The 19145-nt window shown below is 35.7% G+C and overlaps 1 non-coding gene across 1 annotated transcript; it reads left to right on the plus strand.

Moving 5' to 3' along the window:
• The first annotated feature begins 2279 nt into the window (after positions 1–2279).
• LOC112534745 lies at positions 2280–2386 on the plus strand. Its single transcript, XR_003079007.1, has one exon. It is a non-coding gene; the product is annotated as a small nucleolar RNA R71 (small nucleolar RNA).
• Positions 2387–19145: the final 16759 nt, after the last annotated feature.

The following is a 19145-nucleotide window of genomic DNA, read 5'->3' on the forward strand; positions in this document are numbered from 1 at the left end:
TTCAGTTAAGAATTCGTCCACGGGTAGCATAATTGGACTCATCAATCCTTTATCTTTTGTTTGATTGCTAACTAGTTTAGGTTCCCTTTGGGTTTGCTTTCTTGTCTTGGTTGTTTCATTTATCCATTCATTCCTACATCTCACTTAGAACTCAGCTTGTAGTTATTATTAAATTTAGAAATTATTCATCATTCATTTTATGCTAATATAACAGAGAACAAAGTAGTAACTCTAGGCTTTCACTTTCTCGAGGGATACGACCTTGATACTTGCCATTAGTGCTAGACTGCATCGATAGGTTCACTGCCTTAGATTTTAGCTGCATAAATAGCTTATCAATAACTGACAGCCTCTTTGCTTCACCCAAGTAGGCATAACTTAGGTGCTTGGTTAGTTCCTTCAACTGTAGGACTGGAGGATCCTGAATTGAAGGTTTCACCTTCTACACATCTGACCTATTAAGAGAAACAAACGGGTCAGTAGAACGGCTGGACTCAGTAGCCAGCAAACAAACGAGTTGTTCCAACACTTGCTCGTTGGATAACTCCTTCTCATCTCCCTCAAATGCAACCTGCAAGGGGTCATCAAGCAAAATTTCCTGCATATGAGACTCAACAACATCATCTAAGACATCCACAAAAAATACAGTATCATCATGGTCTAGGGAATGTCTTATGGAAGTGGCTAAGTCAAAGGTGATAGTCTCATCATCTACCCTAAGTTGGAGCTTCCAATCACAAACATCTATAACGGCCCTAGATGTAGCAAGGAAGTTCTACCTAAGATCAACGGAACAACACTCTGACCCTTTATATCCATGATAGTGAAATCTATTAGAAATATAAACTTGTATACCTTAACAAGTACATCCTTAACTAACCCCTAGGAATCTTAATAGTCCCATCGGCTAACTGAATGCTCATCCTAGTAGGTTTAGGCTCGCTCAAACCAAGTTTATCAAACAAGCTAGTGGGCATCAAATTAATACTAGCTCCTAAGTCAGCTAATGCACCACCAATAGGTAATTCATCAATGACACAAGGTACAGTGAAACTCCCTGTATCACACCTCTTAACAGGCAGCTTGTTTTGCAGAATGGTGGAGCACTCCTCGTTCAGGATCACCAATCCTAAATCCTCTAGTCTCCTTTTGTTGCTCAATATTTCCTTCAAAAAGTTTGGGTACTTCGGCATCTATGAAATAGCCTCAACAAAAGGAAGGTTAATGCGCAGTTGTTTGAAAAGGTCTAGAAACTTACCGAACTACTGGTCAACCTTTTCCTGCCTCAGTCGAGCAGGGTGTGGGGATAGGTGGTTGGTACTCCTTCACTAGATTCTTTTTCTTGTCCTCAGCTCTCACAGGCTCTATCTCCTCAGGTTCTAGTTCCTTCTTAGCAGGCTCATCCTGCAAAACAACATCATCATTATTAGCTACAGGTAAGGAACTAGATAACTGCCTACCTGATCGCAAGATGATAGCCTTATAGTGCTCCATTGGGTTAGACTCTATAGTGTTGAGGAGTGTCCCTGGTTGTCTCTTAGCCAACATCTTAGAAATCTGGCCTATCTGGTTCTCCAAATTCTGAATAGAGGCTTACTGATTCCTAAGTGCGCTGTCCGTCTACTGAAATCTATTGTCGGTAGAGGACATAAATTTTATCACCAACTCCTAGAGATTAGGCTTCTTCTCCTAAGGTGGAGGTAGTTGGGGTGGACTAGCTTGGGGTTGTGGTTGTTACTGATGCAACCTTTGAAAGCCGAGTGGTCCCTGGGTGCTGTTATTCCTCCAACTGAAGTTGCGATGATTGCACCAACTGGGGTAGTATGTATTGCTATACGGCTTGTTCTACTGTCTAGGTGCATTACCCATATAGTCTACCTGTTCAAGGTCAGTAGAAACAAAATAGGATGAAGAAGTGGAAGATGAAGCAAACATACCTCCCGCATTACAGTTTGCACCGTAGTACGAGCCACCGCAGAACTCGCAGCTTATCTGGGCTGCATGAACCGGCCTTTGAAAGCTGGTCTAATTTCTTAGTGAGAAGCTCCACTTGAGCTACCAAGGCTACTGTGAAGTCTAGTTGGTCGACCACTCCTTGCTTGACTGACCGACTCCAAGAGGATTGCTACTGGTGGTTTTTCATGACCATCTCCTTTATCAGATTTTGCGCCTACTCCGGCGTCTTACTATTCAAGGCTCCACTTACTGTAGCATTTACCATCTGCCTAGTAGCAAGGTTCAAACTGCTGTAAAAAGTTTGAACCTGCATCCATACTGGTAGTCCGTGGTGCGGGCAACATCGGAGCAAGTCTTTATACCTCTCCCAAGCATCATACATGCTCTCATTATCGAACTGCACAAAAGAAAATATGTCATTTCTCAATCTACCAGTTTTAGCAAGAGGAAAGTACTTATATAAAAACTTCTCAGCCAAAGATCTCCATATCATAATAGTGTTGGCTGGGAGTGACTGCACCCATATTTTCACTTGGTCCCTCAAAGAAAAAGGAAACAGCCTCAACTAAATGGCATCATCAGTCATTCCATTTACCTTGAAGGTGTCACATATCTCTAAGAAGTTGGCTATGTGAGCGTTTGGGTTGTCGCTCGGTAGTCCCCCAAAATGTACACTATTTTGGACTATTTGTATCACGTTCGGCTTTATTTCGAAGTTATTGGCTGCCACATGTGATCGCAATATACTCGTTTGTGTCCCCTTAAGAGAAGGTCTAGCAAACTCGTACATTGTCTTGTTTTCATCCGCAGCTTGGTTGTTGTCTCCCATCCCTGCTGGTCTATTCATAGGGGCTTCAATCTTTATCTGTGCCTCCTTTTCTTCTTGCATACTCTTCCTCAAAAGATGGATTAATCGCTCTGGTTCAACAAGAGGGTCTACAGGAGTAGGCTTAGAGCTCCTGATCATAAACTACTTGAAATTAAGAGGCAGCAACCAAAAAACACAGAAATGAATAAAATAATAAAGAATAAAAAGATAGAAAATAAAAATGGCTAGATTAACACAAACACAATTCACTCTAGTTCACACAAAAGTTCCCCGGCAATGGTGCCAACTTGATATGCTATTTATGTAGCTATAATCTAAGGCAGTGAACATATCGATGCAAACTAGCACTAATGGCGAGTGTCAAAATCGTATTCTTAGGAAAGGGTGATCCTAGAACTACTGCAGCATCTTATGTTATCTAACCTTAACAAAATCGATGAAGTTACTATTCTATGACTATATGCAATCTAAGTGATTAACTAAATGTCAAATAGTCTACAAAGATTTAGTGAAACAATCAAAGGGAAAAAGCAAACCCAAGGGGACCTAAGCTAGTTGGATTTTAATGAAGGTAGAGATTATATTGATTACCAATTGTGATTTCTCGTGAGTGAATTCTAAATTGAATTCGATTTCCTTCTCGAGAACATCAAATCCCTAAACCTAAGAACCTAAACGATGGAATCTTTTCCTAACGATTGATTTTAGGTTAGCCTTAAGATTAAATCCACTGCTATTGAGAGTTGTTAATTCCTAATCCGGTTAGTCAATACCTTTATCTCTAAGTGAGCATTAACTAGTTCTTGCTATTCAAATTTCCAATTACTAAATGAACTTCTCAATTACATAAAGGAATCTGAACATCACAATTCACAATGTCTCATGAATAATGCGATTTCTTATTAATAATGAAAGCAAGAAGAATACAAGCATTGATAATCAAAATCTCATAAACATTAAATGCAATCCAATAACAAAGGAACCCCAATGGGTTCAACAGTTCTAGCTACTCATGCTAATAAATAACACAAAGTAAGGAACAAAAATAGAAAAGCAAATTGAAAACATGTACACCCTTCTTCTTCAAGCCAGATGAACAACCCTAAATTCCCAAATCTGAATAATGAACCTTAAATTGCCTCTTGAATGCCTCCAAATCTACTCTTGATCCTTAATGTGATGGTTAAACCACTGGAATCTGTCCTTTAATATGCGAAATAGTCTTCCAAAGTCGAATATCGTAGTCTGAAAAAGGGTGCCTCATGCGTGTATGTGAAATCTCAACTCAAAAAATCAAGCCCTAAGAAAATGATTCGATTTTGCCTATATAATTACCCCAGCACGGTCGTTGTCAAGCCTGTGCTGGTCAGCACTGATGGAGTCCAGGCTGTGCTGGACCTTCGACTCCTAAAAATTAGGTCTTCTCCCTGACTGTGCCCTTGCCGGTGCTAAGCCACCACGGGCCGTGATGGAGGTCGTGGTGGCCTCAGAAATCGTGCCTAAAGGACACATTTGAGGGTTAAATGTTGATGGTTCAAAACGGCCATAGTCCAGGCCGTGCTCAACCTTGAAATGGTAGCCCTTGCTCAATTTTGTTGGATTCTGGTCCATATTTGCATGTATCTCCCTCGACTGCTGATAATGTCCATCGACAATCACCTAAAACATGAAATGAACCAAAACAAAGGGGTGATTCTGGCATAAAACAAGATAACTATGCAAAAAAATATAAGTAATTGGGCATATAAACATGTGTAAAACAGTGCATATCATAATGCATACCGTCGGTTAGGGACAAATTAATTGCTAAGTTAGAGCCTAAAAGTTATTATGTGATGCGTTTTATTATTTTGTTGGGATTTTGATTTCTTACAGATTTATATTATTATTTACAAGAGTGCCACTAGGGCTTACGCATTATAAATACTCTTATTATTGGTTTGTAAGTAACTTTATCATTCTTATTATCAATACAATTATTTTAAGAATTCTCTTAATTACTCTTGAGATTCTAAAGTTTAGAAACGTATTTAAGTTTTCAATCTAGTGTTGATTACACGTTAAATCTGCACCATACATTATGTCACCCATGCTCTTGAAAAAACTTCACAAATGGACCAAGTGCCTATCCATCCTCAATGTATCTACCATAATATTCTCCACCTCTAGTTGTTCTCATAATCTTAATTTGCTTTTTTGCATTGTTTCTGTACTTCAACTTTAAGAACCTTAAAAGCGTATAGTGTTTTGTTCTTGTTATGAAGCAAATAGAGATACATGTATTGTGAGTGATTATCTATGAAAAAGATGAAGTATTTTAGACCATATAAGTCCATGTCTGGACTATAAATATCTAAATGTATGATTTTCAAATTTTTTGTGCCGCTCTTATAACCTTTCTTAGACTTATTAGTTTGCTTTTCTTTAATTCAGTCCGCACAAATTTCAAAATTAGTAAATCCTTAGTACTAAGTACTCCATCATTACTAATCTTTTAATTTTTTCTATAGAGATATGTCCCAATCTTCGGTGCCACTTTATAAAGGAATTTTCATTCATAACACATTGTTTATTACCAGAACAATCATGCATAGCATTGTTTTGCAAATTAGCATAGAAAATCATCATATAACAAACCATTTCCAATAAGATCATATTTATAAAACAAACTGAAAGATGTATTTGAAAAGTTAAAGAATAACTAAAAGGTAAAAGTGTTGAACTTAAAATTAAATTCCTAAAAAAACTTAAGATATAAAATGTCTTTCCAAATTTAAGATAAAACTAATACTTAAAAAATAAATTGCATGTTCCAATAGCCTCCATATGTGAACACATCTTGTTTTCTAAATAGATGTATTAGTCACTTCCCATTGGCTTCCTTGGGTTTTGCATACCCTGTAAGGTATTTAAAATATAGATTGTAGAATTAGAATCAATCCACCATATGTTATAAACAACATCAGCCATATTAGATTCATAATAAACAAATATGAGAATACCTTTCTTTTTAAGCCACTTTTGAAATTTGGTGCAATCTTCTTCATGTGTCACTTCTTTTTATTAAAGTAGCACTTGGATATCTTTTTCTTATTTCACTCTGGGTCGGTATTTTACCCTTCCTTTTATGTTTAGCGTGATTCTTATTCTTTTCTTATATTGTTACCAATGCACTCTCACCTAATTCCATTGTCAACCTCCTTTCCTATTGAAAACACATAATCATAAGTTCATTAATTAACCATTTATCCTTATATGTATTATATGATATTCTGAAAGGTCCCTATTGTTGTGTGAAACACTAAAATCACACAAAAGGAGGGTGAATTGTGAATTTAATAGAGAACTAAAAAAATTAAAATTTTGATATTGTAAGAATAGAAAATCAAGTGTTAGAAGATAGAGAGAGTAGAAAGACACTTGATTTATAGAGGTTCGACTTTTTTAGCCTTCGTCCTCTCATCAACTGCAATTGAGAATTTGAATCCACTAACAATCTATTGTAGGTGTAGTAGAATTCTTTGTGTTTTACAAGCTCACACACAACTTGTACCCAAGTATTCTTCTTAAATAGCTAACACTCAAACTCACAACCTAAGACACTCAATTTTAGTTGCAAGAGAAATTAATTCTCTACTCACTCACTAAAACTCACTTTTGAGCTTTGAATACAAGAATTAAATCACTCAACTACCTAAGAATGACGCTTGAATTTGAAACTTGTTTACAAGATAAGAACAGAAATATTTTTGTGGTTGTTAAGAGTAAATATACTATGGGGCTCAAAATAAATTCTCTTATTAGCTCTAGAATAATTAGAAATGATGTTTATATACTTCTAGAGAAAATAGTCGTTAGAGCTTCATAAAAAGTGCAATAGTTGTTCAACCACCATAATAAATGCAGCTTCACGGGCGTGACCTTTTCTTCATGGGTGTGAAGCCTTAGAGAGCCAAACTGAAATTCAAAGATCTAGGAATCCGACCTACTCGTGAATAATTGTTAGAGAGATTAGGGAGGGGCAAATCTGAGTCAAGATTGAGAATAATTAGACTTAAAATTACTTTTCTAGAATCAATTTGGACCCAATTGATAGAAAAATTAAGTTTGAGGGGTGAATCAGACTAATTGTCAAGCTTTTTAAAACTTTTGCCCTTTAAAGCCAATCGGCTCTGCGTACAGTCGATCGATTGAGCATAGAGCCGAATCGGATCTGTGTAGAGCTTACTAGCTCTACACAGTGTCAAGCGCACCAAAATGTATCTCATTTACCTATCACACTGCAATGCCCGATCACTAGTCCTTGGCCATTCGCAACTTGGGGCATGGATATCCTCGGGCCCCTTCCAACTGTAGTAGGTTAGAAAAAGTTTCTATTGGTAGCCATAAATTACTTGATAAAGTGGGTTGAGGCAAAAATTATGGCGTTCCTCACAGAAAAGAAAACAACTAACTTCTTCTAGAGAGAAATCATGTGTAAATATGGCATTCCACACACTGGGTGACAGACAATGGAAAGTAGTTTGATAATAAGGAGTTCAAACGGTTCTGCGGATATGGGTCTGCTGGATCAAAATAAGATTTCAATTCTTCCATGTTTCAGCAGTAACATATTGTTCCATGTCCAAAATATGGCATCCATAATCCAATGGGCTACTAGAGGTCACAAATCGAACAATCCTTTAAGGACTACAAAAAGGACTAGACAAAGGGAAAGATGGGTTGACGAGCTTCATAGTGTTATATGGTCGCATAGAACCACTCCTAGAATGGCAACTGGTGAAACATCCTTTAAACTAGCATATAGGGCAGAAGCTGTCATACCAATAAAAATGGGAGTGTCGACCTTAAGGATTCAGTGCTTTGACGAAAAGAAAAACGAGGAACATATGAGACTATGTGTGGACTTATTGGAAGAATGGAGAGCAGAGCCAACATAAGAAACACTCGTGTCTCTTTTTAAGCCAAGGAGTAGCGACAAGGAAGGAGAGCATACCTGGTTAGCCCTTGCTCCTCTTTGATAGAAGGAGCATTGCCTTTTTTTTAGAAATTCCTCATATCCAAGGCAGCTTACCATAAGCGAGGCCTACAAGCATAAGATGGCTAAGTACCACGATCAGAAAGTCCAGCCTAAATCATTTTCGAAAGGAGAATTAGTAATGAGAAGAGCCGACATTGGTAAAGGAGGAGCTAGTGTTGGCAAGTTACAACCTAACTAGGAAGGCCCTTACAAAGTAATCAAAGTACTCAAAGGAGGAGCATAGAGAGTAGCCGACATGGTGGGAAGAGAGCTCCCGTGATCATGGAATATCCAAGTACTCAAAAAGTACTACCAAAAAACAACCGAGGAAAAGCCCAGTCAGAGGCACTTTGGAGGTGTAAACTTAATTAATTATTAATTACTCATTTTTTGCTTAATTAATAAAGACCATTATTTCTTAGCATATTGTTAGTACATAATTTTAGAGACGCCATCTTAGGCGCATCAAGCTCATCTTAGAGCATTTAGCACATTGTCGGTGCATACTTCCAAAAGGCACCATCCTAAGCGCACCGAGCTCATCTTAGAGCATTTAGCACATTACCATTACATTCGTTCAAAGACGCCATTCTTAGGCGCACTAAGCTCACAACAGAGCATTTAGCACATTATCAGTGCATACTTTCAAAGACATCATTTTAGGCACACCGAGTTCATCTTAACGCATATAGCACATCATCAGGGCAAGACCGCAATTGAAACGCACCAAGTCTATATCATAACACACTATAAGCGCACTACCACTGAAAGGCGGATTGCTAAAAGCACTGAACTCGTCTAAAAAAGCATATCAAATATACCTGAACTCCTATACTTAACAAAAATTATGAATTCAAGTATGTAAGCTCATCCAAACTTAAAATATTGATTTCTTATAGTTAGCAAAATTATATTAATGCATGAACATTTGTCATATCTTTAACATTGCCAAGAAAAATATAATTGGCGATATATTATAATCAAGTAAAGATAGGAAAAGTAAAAGAGAATCAAGTCAGAGAAAAGGTTAAATTTCATTAAAAGCATAAAGATTACACAGTTTTGGAGCTCCTGATTCATTAAAGTACATCCTTAGCTTCATTAGGGTCGCCCTCTACAATCAGATAATCTCCTGAATGAGGAACTACATTGGTGACCTCACTAGCAACTACAGCATGTCCGCCACCATCCACTTCCTTATCAGCCCTCTACCGAGCTTTGCTTCCCATCTCCTTAATATCCAACTCTTCTAAAAAGCTCGAGTCAGCATCCAGAAACTTATTCTTGACTACTTCTTTCACCACCTCTTTATAACTATTAAGAAGAAATGATTGTTAGATGTATGTCCTAAAAGCCAATTGGACTTTTGCTTTTTGATTTATACATTATGATATTATGATGTAATGAATATTATTTTATTAATGGCAATTGTCTTTCATTCATTTTTATAGTAATATAATTATTGAATGAGTGAAATAATATTTATTAAAGACTCCATTCTCAAGAGTTGAGCATATGACTGACGAGTGATCTTTAAAATAAATATTATAAATTAGTTCTTGGTCGTAGGATCAAATATTAGACATTTTTAATTAGAAGACCAACATAATATGCTTAATGATATGCATAGTTTTACAAATATTTGCTTGCATATTATTGCGTATTTTCTTAGCAATTATTGTGCTTTATTCTAAGATCACCAGTGTTTTGTGTTCTTTTGCATTTCAGGAGAATTTATAGGACCATCATCGGTATTTGAGCAATTATAGATCAATACATGCGAAAACGGACGGGAATTCATCAAAATCGGACAAGAGCTTGCAGTGCATGACCAACCATGAGCTTTTGGTCTTCAAAACATGGCACTTTGGACACGGTTTTTGTAGCCACCATGGCCTCCAGCACGACCGTGGTGGTTCAGCACCGGCAGGGGCATGGCCATGAGGAAACCCGAATTGGTTAGATCCGAATGTTCAGCATGACCTGGACTCCGGCCGTGCTGACCAGCACGACATGGACTCCGGCCGTGCTGACCAGCACGGCCTTGAAGACGGCCGTGTTGAAACAAATATATAAGGAAAACTAATTTTTTAGGGTTAAAAAAGGCAAGAAGCAAGGAGAGAGCCCTAACGGCTGGTTCGGTTTTTGCATAGTGCTGAGTGCGGGAGAGAGTTGCAGAGAGGAAGAACCCCGAAATCGCAAGGTTCTGAGTGCAAAATAGTAGTGGAGTAATTCAAGAGGCAATTGGGGAGATTAATCATAGTGCAGATCCAGATTTGGAGTTGTTCATCCAATTTAAGAGAAAAGGGTGTACATGTTTCATTTTCATTATTCTTCCATTGTAATTGATTTCCTAGTTGTTTTAAACATGAACATGTTTAGCTAGATTGATTAAATCCATTGGAATTTTTTTTACTATGTTGGCTTCATATTATATTGTTGGATTGTTTGAGTTAGTTTTGTATTCTTCTTGCTCTCAGTATTAATAAGATAATGCATTATTCATGAGACGTTGTGAATTGTGGTGTTTAGATTGCTTATGTGATTGAGAAGTCCATTTAGCAATTGGAATTTTGAATAGCAAGAACTGGTTAATAATCACTTAGAGATAAGGATAATTAACTAGCCGGATTAAGAATTAACAAAGCTTAATAGAGGCGGATTAAAGCTTAATGCTAATTTAAGAATCAATCGTTAGGAAGAGATTCCAACTTTAGGTTATTAGGTTTAGGAATTCGGTTATCTCGAGAGAGAAACCGAATTCAGTTAAGAATTCATCCAAGGGTAGCATAATTGGACTCATCAATCCTTTATCTTTTGTTTGATTGCCAACTAGTTTAGGTTCTCTTTGGGTTTACTTTCTTGTTTTGGTTATTTCATTTATCCATTTATTCCTGCATCTCCCTTAGAACTTAGCTTGTAGCTATTAGTTAGTTTAGAAATTATTCATCATTCATTTTAGGTTAATATAACAAAGAACAAAGAAGTAACTCTGGGCTTTCACTGCCTCGATAGGTTCACTGCCTTAGAATGTAGCTAACACAAATAGCCCATCACTTAACCCTATGATTAGATGGGATACTAATATTTATAGGATGGTGAGTCTCACGCCATTTAGTTGGAGTTACTATGTTAATCATTATAGGTCACTTGTGAGACAGGTGGATTGAACGTGACTTAAAAAAATAATGAATCACATGGATTATTTACTTAAGTCATTGATTCATTATTAAGTTATGATGGTGTAACTAATCCTTAGACCTGAGGTGATAGTATTTTCTCATGTATATGTAATTGAAATTTTCTTATACTTTAGGTATCTGTTCATAACTAGAATGGATATTTGCAGACAGTCGCTCCAATTGCATATGCATGGAGATAGATGTTCATCAATAAGGAATCTATTGCCTTATGTAAATAGGGAGAATATCTTATGCAATCCGATAACATCTTGACTAGGAAATCCTTAGCCGAGGTAATTATGATTAATGAAAAAAGGAGTTTTCGCATTAATCATATTTAGTCAAATATGCATCTTGGATTTGGTCATGGAATTGAGTTAGTGGATTTGACTACTCCATGATCCTCACTTGATCAGGATATTGTTTAATGGAAGGATTTAAATTACATGATAATCATAAATAAAGGGTTCATGGATAACCTTTATTATTAACTAGGTAATTATAATACGCTGCTAGATGTCATTTATGATTTATAGGAATGATTAAGGGATAATTGATTAGATGTTCCCTTAGTTGATTCAAGTGTTTTAATTAATATTAAATATTTAATATTAAATTCCCATTGCCAATTAATAATGAACCTAGAAACTCACACACATTAAAATCAACTCAAGCACGACGATGGACTTGACGTGTATCTCGAGTAGGAACACTAGCATCTTCTGAAGTTAAAGTTCCTAAATGTCTAACTAATGATAATGTATAATATATAAGTGTTATATATTAAGGAGCTTGACATATATCATCACAAAAGAGTTTGTAATGACATGTGTTGATACAGTAGCTTGACACGTGTCATCATAAAAGGGTTTTATGATGACATGTGTGAAGAAAGCAGCTTGACACGTGTTATCACCAAAAGGGTTTTATAATGACATGTGTCAAGAAAGCAGCCTCACATGTGGTGTCAGTATAACTTGACACGTGTCAACACAAAAGAGTTTTATATGACATCTGTTTGTACAACTGTGTTAAGTATAATTAATCCTTAACGCAATATAAGAGAGTTTGTTACTCCTATTCTCACAGTTATAATTTGACATACTGACTATAATAACAAGGTCATCATAGTAGGAAAATTGACAGAGGAAAAGGAGTTCTTCATCTTCAAGGATTGAATAGCTTTGCTTGAGGTTAGTTATGTGAGATAATCTAGAGGATTTGCAATTGCGAATCTCTATTTGATTCTCTAACAAAAACATTACCAACAATCAAGATTTGAATTATGCTCTTTAAAGCTTGTAGTATTTTTCTTTGTGTTCTTCATGTTTATAAAAGAAAAGTTATTACCTTTTTCAACTTAAATCCTCAATTACGCTTGTAATCTTAATTTCCATGAGATGTGAAATATTTTAAAGCTTTTGTTGCGCCATTGCATGTGTTTTTCCAATAGTGGTATCAGAGCAACTTGTTGATAATGGAGGACTTTTAATAATTCAATGAGAGTTGGATAGAAAAAGTTACTTTAATTGCATGGAGGATGATTTTGGGCTTAGGAATCCATTTGATAAGTTTCTTTGATGTATTCTAATGGTTTGTAAATTTAATTATTTACACTAGGGTTGTAATCAATTATTTTCGTACCCTTTGATTTTGTAATCTTATTTCACCTTGATATGCCAAAGTTATAAATTGTAAAGTGTTATAAGTGAAGGAATTTGAAGATTCAAGAATCAGAAGGGAACCAGATCATCTAAAATGCAAGTAAACCAAATTGTCAGGATTTGATTTAGGCTTTTGGTTTTCTTGTAATTTATTATAATCCTAAGTGGTCAAATTTAATTCGTGGCTCTGGAATTAATTTAGAATAAATAGCCCTTAATCATCTGAGTTTATTTATCTGCTTTGATATGCATGGGATATATGTTTAAAACGGAGGTATACTGGTGAGACCTAATAAAGACTAAAATCTTTCAATTAATATTAGGTTGATAAATGGTATGATTTGAGAAATTGATATCATTGCTCGCCACTATGTAACATTTAAAATTTTTTATGGTCTTAGTAATCGATTATGGACAAATTGTGAGGGTTATGAAAGATCATGTGATAAATTTATTGAATTTTATTAAGAATTTGATATTATAAGTATAATTGCTATTAGTGGCCAATATGTAACTCACGATGAGGTTCTAATATTGCAATTATATTTATTAGATAATGGGCTTGACTTAACTATATATGATGGGCCAATAATCGATTAAACATGAGGTTCAAAATACTAGGAGCTAAAGTGTAAATGATTGTAAGAAACCAATCACCCGCTGGAAATCCACCAATGAGGATTTTCATTTCTCACTAGGAATCACTAATAATCTACTATTCTTTGCTAAGCTAAAATGGCTCCCTTTATCCACTTGCGAGCACACTTGACGCTAACCGATTGACTAGACCGAATTTCATTGACTGGCTCAGGAATTTGAGAATAGTTCTCAATTCTTTACACATTTAAATAGAGTATATGAATCCCTTGAAGGTCAAGGAAGGTAAAGGATCTAGTAAAAAAGTAGGATCCTTAAGAAGGATTAGATAGTTCTAAAAATTGGAAATGGAGCAAGTCTTGCTACAATTCCTATAAGAACTGCTTTTGTTATTCCGTCTACTGTATGTAAATTCATATTAGAGGATTACTTATATGTACCTAATGCATATAGAAACATCGTTTCACTTTTCGCTTTAGTAGTTAAGAATTATGAATTCAGGTTTACAACTGATGTTTTTCAAGTTCATTTTGAAAATGAATGTATTGCATATAGTACTTTAATTAATGGTCTCTATTATTTAAATTTATATGTAGATAAAATTGGAACACATAATGTGCACATAAATGCCAAAGGCAACCAAAGAATTAAATTTGAGATACTTGTGGCATCTTAGATTAGGTTATATTGCAGAAGAAATAATCACTAAGTTGTTTAACATGGGATTAGTAAACTCCATTGGTTCTGAACTATATCTGACATGTGAATCTTGTCTTCAAGACAAGAATGATAGGATCACCCTTTATATGATAAGGGAACGAGCCTCAAATGTTTTAGAAATGATACATAGTGATGTATGTGGACCTTTTAATGTTATGGCTTGTGATGGTTATAATTACTTCATTAATTTCACTGATGATTTATCATGGTATGAGTATTTATATCTTATAAGTACAAGTCTGAATTTTTTGAAAATTATAAAGAATTCAAGGATGAAGTAAACAAGCCTATTAAAGCTTTTTGATCTGATCGAGGTGGTAAGTATTTGAGCAATTAGTTTGATTAGTTCCTAAAAGAACATGGCATTGTATCATAACTTACTCCCTCTGAAACACCACAATTAAATGATATGATCCTAAAAAAGGAATCACACCTTGTTAGACATGGTACGATCGATAATGAGCTTCAGTGATTTACCCACTTCCTTATGATGATATGCCCTCCTTACAGCGTTATACCTTTTGAACAGAATGTCTTCCAAGTATGTTCCTAAAACTCCATATGAGATATGAAATGGCAGGGAACCTAGTCTTAAACATGTTAAGATTTGGAGTTGTCCAGCTTTTATGAAAAAGCTAAAAGCGGACAAATTGAAAGCTCGATCTATTAAAGGCAGATTTGTTGGATATCCTAAAGAAACGAAGAGATATTATTTCTATCTTTTTGCTAATATGATGATTATTATTAGCAGGGATGCTCTGTTACTTAAAAAACAATTTATTCAAGTTAGTGGGAGCCAAATTAAGATAGAATTTGATGAAGTGTCATCTGAATAGCAAAAAAGTTAACAACCAATCAATGAACCAGTGCCTATCAACCTTGTCATTACATTACCTCAAAGATCTAATAGAATTTCTCATCCACTAGAGAGATATGGCATGCTCTATAGGAATGTAAAAGAGTTATTCATTTATGGAGATATAGATCATATAGATGATCCTACTAGTTACGAAGAGGCAATATCAGATATTGACTCTAGTAAATGGTATGAGGCAATAAGATCATAAATGGATTCCATGTATAAGAACGAAGTTTGGGATCTTATAAACCCTCCCAAATGTATAGTACCAATAGGGAATAAATGGGTTATAAGAGAAAGATTGGTTCTGATGGGAAGGTTGAAACCTTCAAAGCTAGGCTAGTGGCAAAAGGGTATCGCCAAAGGCAAGGAATTGATTATGAGGAAACTTTCTCGCCTGTAGCCATGTTTAAACCATTAGGATTTTATTAGCCATTGCCCCATACTATTATTATAAGATTTGGCAGATGGATGTCAAAACAGTTATCCTTAATGGATACATTGAGGAGGACATCTATATGGACCAACCTAAGGGCTTTGAATCTAAAGGTACTCATAATCAAGTATGCAAGCTTAAGGGATCCATTAATGGTCATAAGCATGCTTTGAGGAATTGGAACATCTATTTTCACGATGCAATCAAATTGTTTGGTTTTATAAAAAATGTGGATGAATCATGTGTGTACAATAAGGTTAGTGGGAATGTTATCACTTGTACTTTATGTTGATGACATATTGTCAATCAGAAATGATAGTCATGTTGACTTCTACAAAAATATGGTTGTGAAAGACTTTCTCCATCAAAGACTTAGGTGAAGCTACCTACATTTTGGTAATTTGTATTTATAGAGATAGATCGAAAAGGACTATAGGGCTTTCTCAAGGTCTTTACTTAGACAAGGTGTTGAAGAAATTCAATATGCTTGGTTTTGAGAGAGGATTGTTACTGTTTAAGCATGGTATTTATCTTTCTAAGAGTATGTCTCTAAAAAAACTATGGAAAGAGATCAGATGGCCAAGATTCCATATGCTTCGGCAATTAGAAGTTTAATGTATACTATATTGTGTACTAGGCCAGACATTGCCTATGTTGTTAGTGTGACTAGCAGGTTTTAGTGTAATCTAGGCGAGGAGCACTAGGTGGCGGTCAAGAATATCTTAAGTACTTGCGAAGAACTAAAGATATGTTCTTGACATATGGTGGAGGAGAACTAAGTTTACATGGTTATACAAATTCTGATTTTCAATTAGATGTGGATGGTAGAATCTCTATCTCAGGGTTTGTATTTATACGTAATGGAGGAGCAGTAGGTTGCAAAAGATCCAAACGGGATACTATTGCAGACTCAACTACAAAGGCCGAGTATGTTGCTGCATCTAATGCAGCAAAGGAAGCGGTTTGGATTATAAAGTTCTTGTCCTTTGAGGAAAGCCAGGTGTTTATTGCCTTGCTCATCCTTCTTCGAGATTGGCTTCGAGAAGATAGGAGAGTCTCGATCATGTGAGATAATCTTCTTATTTTTCTTTATTTATATTCTTTTTCTTAGAAGAGAGAAAGAGTAGAAACAAAGGGGTACTGGCATTTTGTAGATGTGACCATCAAGTCAACAGTACCTTTGTTCTGTGACAATAATGGGGCTATTGCACAAGTAAAGGAACCTAGGTCTCATTAGAAATCCAAACATGTTGCGCTTCTGATGTGTGCTACTTGTGTTAGCTATAATCTAAGGCAGTGTACCTATCGATGCAGTCTAGCACTAATGGCGAGTATCAAGGTCGTATTCCTCGGGAAAGTGAAAGCCCAGAGTTACTTCTTTGTTCTTTGTTATATTAACTTAAGATGAATGATGAATAATTTCTAAATTAACTAATAGCTACAAGCTAAGTTCTAAGGGAGATGCAGGAATGAATGGATAAATGAAATAACCAAGACAAGAAAGCAAACCCAAAGGGAACCTAAACTAGTTGGTGATCAAACAAAAGATAAAGGATTGATGAATCTAATTATGCTACCCGTGGACGAATTCTTAATTGAATTCGATTTCTCTCTCGAGATAACCAAATTCCTAAACCTAATAACCTAAAGTTAGAATCTCTTCCTAACGGTTGATTCTTAAATTAGCATTAAGCTTTAATCCGCCTCTATTAAGCTTTGTTAATTCTTAATCCGGCTAGTTAATTATCCTTATCTCTAAGTGATTATTAACCAGTTCTTGCTATTCAAAATTCCAATTGCCAAATGGACTTCTCAATCACACAAAGCAATCTAAACACCATAATTCACAACGTCTCATGAATAATGCTATCTTATTAATACTGAAAGCAAGAAGAATACAAAACCAACTCAAACAATCCAACAATATAATATTAAGCCAACATAGTAAAGAAATCCCAATGGATTTAATCAGTCTAGCTAAATATGTTCATGTTTAAAACAATCTAGGAAATCAATTACAATGAAAGAATAATGAAAATAAAACATGTACACCCTTTTCTCTCGAATTGGATGAACAGCTCCAAATCTGGATCTACACTTTGATTAATCTCCCAAATTGCCTCTTGAATTGCTCCACTACTGTTTTGCACTCGAAACCTTGCGATTCCGAGATTCTTCCTCCCTGCAACTCTCTCTCGCACTCAATACTGTGCAGAAACCGAACCAGCCGCCAGGGCTCTATGTCACTCCTTCCCCCTCTTTCTAACCCTAAAAAATTCGTTTTCCTTATATATTTTATTTCAACACGACCGTGGTCAAGGCCGTGCTGGTCAGTATGGCTAGAGTCTAGGCCGTGCTAAAACTGTGGATCTCACCAAGTAGGTTTTCACCATGGCGTGCCCCCGCTGGTGCTGGCCACCACGGCCCGTGGTAGAGGCCGTGGTAGCCTCAGAAACCGTGCCCAAACCATTATTTTAAAGACCAAGTTTCGATGGTTGGTCACGGCCAGAGTCCAGGCCGTGATGGTCAGCACGGCCTTAACTCAGGTCGTGCTCAATGTGTGCAACGCGAGCTCTTGTCCGATCTTGATGAATTCTCGTCCATTTCCACACATATTGATCTATAATTGCTTAAACACCGATGACGGTCCTATAAATGCTCCTGAAATGCAAAAGAAGACAAAACACGGGTGATCTGGGAATAAAAGAACAATAATTGCTAAGAACAATACGCAATAATATGCAAGCAAATATGTGTAAAACTATGCATATCAGCTTCCATATCATACGTGAAATCGTTGGTAGAGGACATATAACCACGCAAAGAATAGAATTAGATCATAATATAGTTGATCCCTTTACCAAAGCAATGACGCAAATACAGTTGGAATGCCATCTTGTGAAGATGGGTTTCAGATACTGTCCCGATTGGCTTTAGTACAAGTGGGAGATTGTTAGATGTATGTGCTAAAAGCCAATTGGACTTTTACTTTTTGGTTCATACATTATGATATTATGATGTAATAATTTTTTTTTTATTAATGGCAATTGTCTTTCATTCGTTTTTTATAGTAATATAATTATTGAATGAGTGAAATAATATTTATTAAAGTTTCCATTCTCAAGAGTTGAGCATATAAGTGACGGGTGATCTTTAGAATAAATATTATAAAGTAGCTCTTGATCAAAGGATCTAACCCTATGATTAGATGGGATACTAATATTTATAGGATGGTGAGTCTTATGCCATTTAGTTGGAGTTACTATGTTAATCTTATAGGTCACTTGTGAGATAGGTGGATTGAACATGACTTAAAAAAATAATGAATCACATGGATAATTTACTTAAGTCATTGATTCATTATTAAGTTATAATGGTGTAACTAATCATTAGACCTGAGGTGATAGTATTGTTTCATGTATATGCAATTGGAATCTTTTTATACTTTAGGTATCCGTTTATAACTAGAATGGATACTTGCAGACAGTCGCTCCAGTTGCATATGCATGAAGACGGGTGTTTATCAACAAGGAATCCATTGCCTTGAGTAAACAAGGGGAATATCTTATCCAATCTGATAACATCTTGACTAGGAAATCCTTGACTGAGGTAATTATGATTAATGAAAAAGGAGTTTTCGCATTAATCATATTTAGTCAAGATGTATCTTGGATTTGTTCATGGAATCGAGTTAGTGGATTTGACTACTCCATGATCCTTACTTGATCGGAATATTGTTTAATGGAAGAATTTAAATTACATGGTAATCATAAATAAAGAGTTCATGGATAATCAATACTTTTATTACTAATTGAATAATTATAATATGTTGTTAGACGTCACTTATAATTTATGGGAATGATTAAGGGACAATAGATTAAT

This window comes from Ricinus communis, chromosome 2 (assembly GCF_019578655.1).
Source record: "Ricinus communis isolate WT05 ecotype wild-type chromosome 2, ASM1957865v1, whole genome shotgun sequence".
NCBI lineage: Eukaryota > Viridiplantae > Streptophyta > Magnoliopsida > Malpighiales > Euphorbiaceae > Ricinus > Ricinus communis.